Source organism: Pseudophryne corroboree (genome assembly GCF_028390025.1).
Source record: "Pseudophryne corroboree isolate aPseCor3 chromosome 3 unlocalized genomic scaffold, aPseCor3.hap2 SUPER_3_unloc_37, whole genome shotgun sequence".
NCBI classification, from domain to species: domain Eukaryota; kingdom Metazoa; phylum Chordata; class Amphibia; order Anura; family Myobatrachidae; genus Pseudophryne; species Pseudophryne corroboree.
Window position 1 is genome coordinate 1,170,736 of NW_026967527.1, and position 9,265 is coordinate 1,180,000.

Here is a 9,265-nt window from a genome sequence, read left to right on the forward strand (position 1 = left end):
GCGACCCGGCGGGGAGTTGTTGGAGCGACTCTAAGGTGCGTATAAGATGCTTTATAGAAAGATCACTCAAAAAAAAAAAAATAGTAATACAATAAAATAAAATAAGAAAACTTATGGCTGCTAAAAAAACAGCAGCCCTCTGACCATGGTCCGGCTCCTGCCGCACCAAAGAACTGATTTGCCTGAGTCAGGAGGCGGTGATATATGGACAGGCCCGTTGCATGCTGGGAGGCCGAATGCTTTGACCGTTTTTTGCAAATCTGCTGTCACGTCATCATATCCCAATGTTATCCTGTGGATAACCTGTGGACCCTGGCAGAGAAAGATATATATATTTAGGAGGATAGAATTTGATCGGTGTTGTTACACTGTTTTGTTGGCAGGTTACTTGATACTTTTGTCCTCATTGGTTACTATAGGTCACGTGGACGGGGTTCTCTCCGTGTCCCCGGACGTAGCGTGTGTTAGATGACGTCACTTTGATGCGCTGGAGTGCGCGACGGATGGCGACATGGACTGTTCCACCGGGTATATTAGGAGAGTGGTTGTATGTCTCTTGTGTTCTGTACCCTGATGAAAATGCCGCGAATAGAGCATTGAAACGTTGGTACACTAAACCTGCCTGGTCTATTTATTCTGAGTGCCGCCTTGTATGAATTCTACATTACGTTACACCAACTGATGCAGCCTGGTTTGGAGGGCACCAGCTATTGATTCTTTAATATTTTCTTCAGGTTTCTTTTTCAGATGGAACCATGGGTCGTGCACGTGATGCAACTGGCAAAAGGGATCCATTGGTTTTGGCCAAGACCAGCATTTGATTGTTGGTGATTCCTTGTAGACAGTGAGTAGTATCCATCTACAGTGGAAGAAGCATGGACACCAAGAATCTCAGCGGGTGAATAGTGGGCGAAGTAGATCATGACAAATCGGGACCACAGGCATTTAGGACCCCTAGCAACCACCAATCGTTCCAAATGCATCAGGAACTGCACCAACAGTACAATGCCGGACCCAGCCAAGCAGTCCCACAGTCCCAGATCTGGTGAATTGGAAGGCCACGTGAGATGTGGTGGCACGTCAGACTGGTGCTCTGAAAACCTATCCAAGCCTTTCGGCCACTGTTCCGCCGCTGAGAGCATACCTAAAGTCTAACACTAATGTGATAGCTGTTTTTATGGTAATTATTTTGAGCAATAGAGTAGGACTTGCAGTATAGTGGGGTCCCTTGTCAGGGGCTGCAGGCTTAAATGCACTGAGCAATACATGAACTAAAACTCCACTGTTTATTATTGTTAGTTAATATAGTGAGTGCAGGACACATTTATGTATGTAGTAAGGCTACTGGGAGACCTTAGATTGAGCAATATTGGATCTGGCCATTACATTCCCTAAAGTCATAACCTCAGAACTGCACAGAGCAGGAACTATTATTTACAAGTAATTAGGAATGTGTTCATCATGAACAAGTCCACAATTACTGTCTGAAGGTTACACAATTATTTCAAGTCTACAAAATTGATATTTGAGAATAAAGCCTTTAACAGAAAACACCCCTGAAGAAGTCACTATTGACAAAACGCGTTGGATGACACGCAATTTGGATTTAGAGTGAATTGGAGTGGATAAGAACAAGCCCGCCCATGCAAGGGTGACAACAAGTGCAAAACGCTTGTCTTCTGATTATACAGATATGTACTTGTGATAAGATTTTACTCTGTTTTACTTGAAGTTCTAGATTCAAATTTCATTTAATACAAATTGCATTTGGTGAGCTCAGGTCTACTGTATAGCAGGAAATATTTCATACCAGCATCATCTAACAAAATGCATATAAATTAGGCACTCCACAAAAAACAATACTAATTATATTATATACATACATACATATATACACATTTATATATAATCACTAATAATAAACTTATGCTTGTTACTTTTAATAACATTATAGTGTTGTGTGTAATAACTCTCTACATGTGATATTTGTCATGGGTAGCCTTGTGTTAGAAACACCCAACTGAGAACAGGGCTGATGGCGGAGGAGGGTGTAGGATAAGAGATTGCTGTAGTGACTGAGCAATGAGAATATGTGACTTCTGTAATAAGTGTTTATTACTCACCTGTGCTGATATCTGTAGGGATCTCCTCCTCCTTACACTGCTGATCACCCCTCACATACGTCTCTTCTTCTCCCTCTGTATCTTCTGCCTTTATATCAGTCACATGCGTCTCTTCTTCTCCCTCTATATCTTCTGCCTTTATATCAGTCACATACGTCTCTTCTTCTCCCTCTATATCTTCTGCCTTTATATCAGTCACATACGTCTCTTCTTCTCCCTCTGTATCTTCTGCCTTTATATCAGTCACATACGTCTCTTCTTCTCCCTCTATATCTTCTGCCTTTATATCAGTCACATACGTCTCTTCTTCTCCCTCTATATCTTCTGCCTTTATATCAGTCACATACGTCTCTTCTTCTCCCTCTGTATCTTCTGCCTTCATATCAGTCACATACGTCTCTTCTTCTCCCTCTAGATCTTCTGCCTTTATATCAGTCACATATGTCTCTTCTTCTCCCTCTATATCTTCTGCCTTTATATCAGTCACATACGTCTCTTCTTCTCCCTCTGTATCTTCTGCCTTCATATCAGTCACATACGTCTCTTCTTCTCCCTCTATATCTTCTGCCTTTATATCAGTCACATACGTCTCTTCTTCTCCCTCTGTATCTTCTGCCTTTATATCAGTCACATACGTCTCTTCTTCTCCCTCTGTATCTTCTGCCTTTATATCAGTCACATATTTCTCTTCTTCTCCCTCTATATCTTCTCCCTTTATATCAGTCACATACGTCTCTTCTTCTCCGTCTATATCTTCTGCCTTTATATCAGTCATATATGTCTCTTCCTCTCCCTTTATATTTTCTGTTTTAATATCAGACAGACGTTGTACCTAAAAAACAAAAAACACTATAATGACATTTGCATACAGTCAGATTAAACTGAGGTGAAACAGTATAATATCAGTGTATAAGACACACAGCTCCTCTACAGATCATATAGTGACAGTCACTTTGGTATATTGGGGAAACCCTAAATCCCACCTACCTGAACCTCCTGTGGGATCCTGTGATTCTCCTCTGTACAATCCTGGGAATACAGAGGACGGGGACATCTCTCTGGGGTATCTCTGTTACTGGGTCCATCTGTAGGAGACACACAGTGACTGAGTACAGTGTATATATGTGATTATCAGATGATGTGTGTATATAGGGGGCCCCCATACCTGCTCTCCCCTGTACAATACATGACTGTCTCCTCTTACCCAGTGATGTGAGGGGCAGGTGATTCTCCATCATCACGTCCTTGTACAGACCCCTGTTTTCCTCTATATACTCCCCCTCCTGCATGGAGACATAGACAGTGACATCCTGACACCTTATAGGCACCTGACACAAACAGTGATACAGTCATCACCCAGACACATCCCCTGGTGTTACTGTATAATGTCCCATTCCCAGCAGTCACCTCTCCAGTCATCACCCAGACACATCCCCTGGTGTTACTGTATAATGTCCCATTCCCAGCAGTCACCTCTCCAGTCATCACCCAGTCACGTCCCCTGGTGTTACTGTATAATGCCCCATTCCCAGCAGTCACCTCTCCAGTCATCACCCAGACACATCCCCTGGTGTTACTGTATAATGTCCCATTCCCAGCAGTCACCTCTCCAGTCATCACCCAGACACGCCCCCTGGTGTTACTGTATAATGCCCCATTCACAGCAGTCACCTCTCCAGTCATCACCCAGACACATCCCCTGGTGTTACTGTATAATGTCCCATTCCCAGCAGTTACCTCTCCAGTCATCACCCAGACACGTCCCCCGGTGTTACTGTATAATGTCCCATTCCCAGCAGTCACCTCTCCAGTCATCACCCAGACACGTCCCCCGGAGTTACTGTATAATGTTCCATTTCCAGCAGTCACCTCTCCAGTCATCACCCAGACACGTCCCCCGGAGTTACTGTATAATGTCCCATTTCCAGCAGTCACCTCTCCAGTCATCACCCAAACACATCCACTGGTGTTACTGTATAATGTCCTATTCCCAGCAGTCACCTCTCCAGTCATCACCCAAACACATCCACTGGTGTTACTGTATAATGTCCCATTTCCAGTCACCTCTCCAATCATCACCCAGACATGTCCCCCGGTGTTACTGTATAATGTCCCATTTCCGGCAGTCACCTCTCCAGTCATCACCCAGACACATCCCCTGGTGTTACTGTATAATGCCCCATTACCAGTAGTCACCTCTCCAATCATCACCCAGACACATCCCCTGGTGTTACTGTATAATGTCCCATTCCCAACACTCACCTCTCCAGTCATCCTCCAGACACATCCCCTGGTGTTACTGTATAATGCCCCATTCCCAGCAGTCACCTCTCCAGTCATGACCTAGACACGTCCCCCGGTGTTACTGTATAATGCCCCATTCCCAGCAGTCACCTCTCCAGTCATCACCCAGACACGTCCCCTGGTGTTACTGTATAATGCCCCATTCCCAGCAGTCACCTCTCCAGTCATGACCTAGACACGTCTCCTGGTGTTACTGTATAATGCCCCATTCCCAGCAGTCACCTCTCCAGTCATGACACAGACACATACATTGGTGTTACTGTATAATGTCCCAATCCCAGCAGTCACCTCTCCAGTCATCACCCAGACATATCCCCTGGTGTTACTGTATAATGTCCTATTCCCAGCAGTCACCTCTCCAGTTTTCACCCAGAAACATTCCCTGGTGTTACTGTATAATGCCCCATTCCCGGCAGTCACCTCTCCAGTCATCACCCAGACACGTCCCACAGTGTTACTGTATAATGCCTCATTCCCGGCAGTCACCTCTCCAGTATTCACCAAGACACATCCCTTGGTGTTACTGTATAATGCCCCATTCCCAGCAGTCACATCTCCAGTCGTCACACAGACACATACATTGGTGTTACTGTATAATGTCCCAATCCCAGCAGTCACCTCTCCAGTCATCACCCAGACATATCCCCTGGTGTTACTGTACAATGTCCCTTTCCCAGCAGTCACCTCTCCAGTTTTCACCCAGAAACATTCCCTGGCAGTCACCTCTCCAGTCATCACCCAGACACGTCCCACAGTGTTACTGTATAAGGCCTCATTCCCGGCAGTCACCTCTCCAGTCATCACCCAGACACATCCCTTGGCGTTACTGTATAATGCCCCATTCCCAGCAGTCACCTCTCCAGTCATCAACCAGACACATCTCCTGGTGTTACTGTACAATGTTCCATTCCCAGCAGTCACCTCTCCAGTCAGCAGTGGAATGATCTTGTTGGTGAGTTCCTGGATCTTCTGGTCACTGTGTCTCTCATGTATCAGTGAGTGAGGTGGAGGCACCGTGATGGGGCTCTGGGACCTGCTCAGTCCTCCTGACACATGAGCATGGCTGCTGGGTGTCTCACGCTCACCAGATGTCTTCTTCACACCTCTGTGAAATGGGGGAGACATAAATATCACTGTAAATATCCCCTCACCTCCACAGTCATGTCTCTGTATTATTACAGTAGATAATAGGATTTTGGTACTTACCAGATAAATTATTTTCTTTGAATCCACAGGGGGCACTGGAGTACTCTTGGGATATGGACGGTGCGATAGCAGGGATAGGCACATTTAAAAATGTAAATGTGTAACCCTCCTTCCCCCTCTATACTCCCAAGATGCCTTAGTGTTTTTTTTTGCTGAGCCAAATAGGAGCGACAAAGAGGATGAACAACGGACAATTACATTTAACATTATAACATAATGGACAATTAGAAAGTTGACACGACAATAGATAACAATCACCTTAACATTTGAACAAGTCGGTGAAAATGTGTTACCATAAGAACTATTGAACTTACCACCAGCCAGGTGAAACTGCTCTGGCTGGGTGTCCAGTGCCCCTTGTGGATGCAAAGAAAAGGATTTATCTGGTATCAAAATCCTGTTTTCTTTCTAATCTACTAGGGGTCACTGGAGTACTCTTGGGACGTACAAAAGTTTCTCCCTTGGGCGGAAGAGCTGTCTGATGTGAAAGAAGATATTACCTGTTTTAGAAAAGCGTGATTTGTCCAAAGTTCCGCTCTGTCAGTATGAAATACCAGACACAGTGGCTTGCATGACAAGGCACCCAATTGTGCTACACGCCTTGCCGATGCTAAGGCTAAGAGAAATACTGTTTTCCAAGTTATAAACTTAACATCCACGTGTTGCAAGGGTTCAAAACTTGACTGCAAAACCATGCAAAACTACATTCAAGACCCATGGAGCTGTAGGTGGAATGAATGGAGGTTGAACTCTGAGGACACCTTGCAGGAAATTGTGAACTGTTGGCAAAAGAGCGAAACGCCTTTGAAAGAAAACTGACAAGGCATAGACCTGCACCATCACTGTTGTTAAACGTAGTCCTCCATCTAACCCCACCTGTAAAAAGAGCAAAAGATGGGATAACTTGAAAGAAGATGTTGGAAACATCCTAGCTTCACACCAACCTATATAAGCTTGCCAAATCCTGTGATAATGAGCTGCTGAAACTGGCTTCCTAGCACGTAACATGGTTGGTATAACCAACTGTGGAATGCCCTCTTGTCTTGAGAGTGGTCTCAACAGCCACCCCGTAAAACGCAGCCACGCTAAATCGGGGTAAAGGAACGACCCCTGCTGTAGTAGGTCTGGACATAGCGGGATCAGCCAGGGATCATCTGCGAGTAGACCATGGAGATACAAGAACCACACTCTCCGAGGCCAATGAGGCGCCACTAGTATGACGATCTTGGACTCTCGTTTGATCCACTTTAGCAACCGAGGAAGCAGGAGAAACGGAAATAGATACACAAGGCTATACGGCCACGCTATGGTGAGAGCAATCACTGCCACTGTCTTTGGATCTCTTGTTTTGGACACATATCTGTCTGATGATTGTGGCGAGAAGCCATTAGATCCACCTTTGGGTAACTCCACCGTTGGACTAACATCTGGAACACTTCTGGATGTAAGGCCCATTCTCCTGGAGGAAAATCCTGCCGACTGAGATAATCTGCTTCCCAGTTGTGCACTCCTGGAATGAAGACAGCCAACAATATCACCTGGTGATGTTCGGCCCAATTGAGGATTCGAGCAACCTCTCGCATGGCCTTGTGACTTTGAGACCATCCCCTTTTTGTTGATGTATGCGACTTCTGTCGCGTTGTCTGACTGAACCTGAACAGTCTGAAACAGGAGCACGTGAACTGCCTGACGCAGAGCGTTGTAAATTGTAAATTTGTAAAAACACTGTTGCTTGTACGTGGATATCTAGGGCCATTGCAAAATGGTCAGGTAACCTAATTGATGATTTAGATTGTCTGCATAGGAGTGAAATTGAATTACTCTTGCATCACATTCAAGACTCTGCAAACTTTATGGTGGAGGCCATGAAGGAAATTGGCCTGCTCAACGCACATGTCAGTGTCAGCACACAGAGGCTTATGGCTATGCCAATGTACTGTGGATGCAGATTCCAGGAGAATCGTGGAGAGCCCTTCTCAGGTTAGGCCTTGTTCGGAGATGAACTGGATACGTGGATATCCAAGGCAACTGCGGGTAAGTCGAAATATCTTCCTTCTGCAGCAACCCCGGCTAGAACTCGTATTCTGCCCCTACGTTGCAGTCCTTTCGGGCAGCAAAATATAAAAACAGATCCAAAGGTTCCCCCACTGCCTTCAGAGGTGGTTGAGGAAAATCCAGAAAACCTGCAACTACAGGTTCTCAGGAACAGAGCTCAGGTTCTGCTTCCTCAAAGCCTTCAGCATGACGGTGGACCACACTGCCTGAAGAACAGATAGGTGGGAGAACGTTTAAAGGATTACAGTCATATCTGGGCAACATCATGCCTAAGATCCCTGGGTCAAAGATCTTATTGCCCAGGGATACAGACTGGATTTTCAAGAACTCCCACCTCACAGATTCAAATCAGCTTCTCAGGAAGCAAGTACAATCCTGCAACAGGCAATTCAAAAGTTGGTACAGACACAGGTCATAGTCCCAGTTCCACCTTCGTTACAGAACAAGGGTTATTATTCCAACCTGTTCGTAGTACCAAAGCCGGATGGGTCAGAAGTCCCAAATTAAACCTAAAATCTCTGAACCCATATTCATGGGTATTTAATTTCAAGTTGGAGTATCTGAGAGCAGTCATATCAGGTCTGGAGGAAGGGAAATTCGTGGTGTCTCTGGATATCAAGGATGCGTACCTTCATATTCCGATCTGGCCGCCTCATTAGGCTTATCTAAGGTTTGCAATACAGGACTGTCACTACCAGTTCCAGGCACTGCCATTTGGCCTCTCCACAGCACTGAGGGGGTTCACCAAAGTCATGGCAGAGATGATGCTCCTCCTCCGCAAACAGGAAATAAACATAATTCCATACCTGGATGATCTACTGATAAAGGCATCCTCCATGGAGAGGTTGTTACAAAGAATTGCTCTCTCAACTCAACTACTCCAGGATCACGTGTAGATTCTGAACCTTTACAAATTCACACTTGGAACCGACAAATGGGCTTCCCTTCTTGGGAATGATACTCGATACGGAAGTACAGGGGGTGTTCCTTCCATTGGAAAAGGCATTGGTGATCCAGTCAATGGTCCGGGATGTCCTGAAGCCAACTCGGATATTGGTACATCAGTGCATTCACCTACTGGGGAAGATGGTAGCCTCCTACGAGGCACTGCAGTACGGAAGGTTTCACGCAAGGCCCTTCCAGTTGGATCTCTTGGACAGGTGGTCCAGATCGCATCTTCACATGCACCAGAGGGATACGCCTGTCGCCGAAAGCCAGAATTTTGCTTCTCTGGTGGCTACAGACTTCTCACCTGATCGAAGGCCGCAGGTTCGGGATTCAAAATTGGGTTCTACTAACCACATGTGCAAGCCTCAGAGGTTGGGGAGCAATCACCCTGGGGGAAAACTTCCAGGGAAAATGGCCAAATCAAGAAGCCATTCTTCCAAAAAACATTCTGGAACTTAGGGCCATATACACTGCCCTTCAACAAGTGGCACATCTTCTTCAAGATCAAGCCATTCAGGTACAGACAATGTGACGGAGTGTCGTACATAAACACCAGGCAGAACGAAGAGCAGAGCTGCAATGTTAGAGGTAACAAAAATGTATCCTCTGGGCAGAAAAACGCGCTGTGG

At 45.6% G+C, this 9,265-nt stretch overlaps 1 long non-coding RNA gene across 1 annotated transcript; it reads right to left on the minus strand.

Annotated features, from left to right (window-relative positions):
* Positions 1–2,870: 2,870 nt before the first annotated feature.
* On the minus strand, positions 2,871–3,405 carry LOC134984112 (uncharacterized). The gene is made up of 3 exons (XR_010191711.1): positions 3,328–3,405; positions 3,111–3,208; positions 2,871–2,955 (listed from the first exon to the last, which is right to left on the minus strand). It is a non-coding gene; the product is annotated as an uncharacterized LOC134984112 (long non-coding RNA).
* Between the last annotated feature and the right edge of the window lie 5,860 nt (positions 3,406–9,265).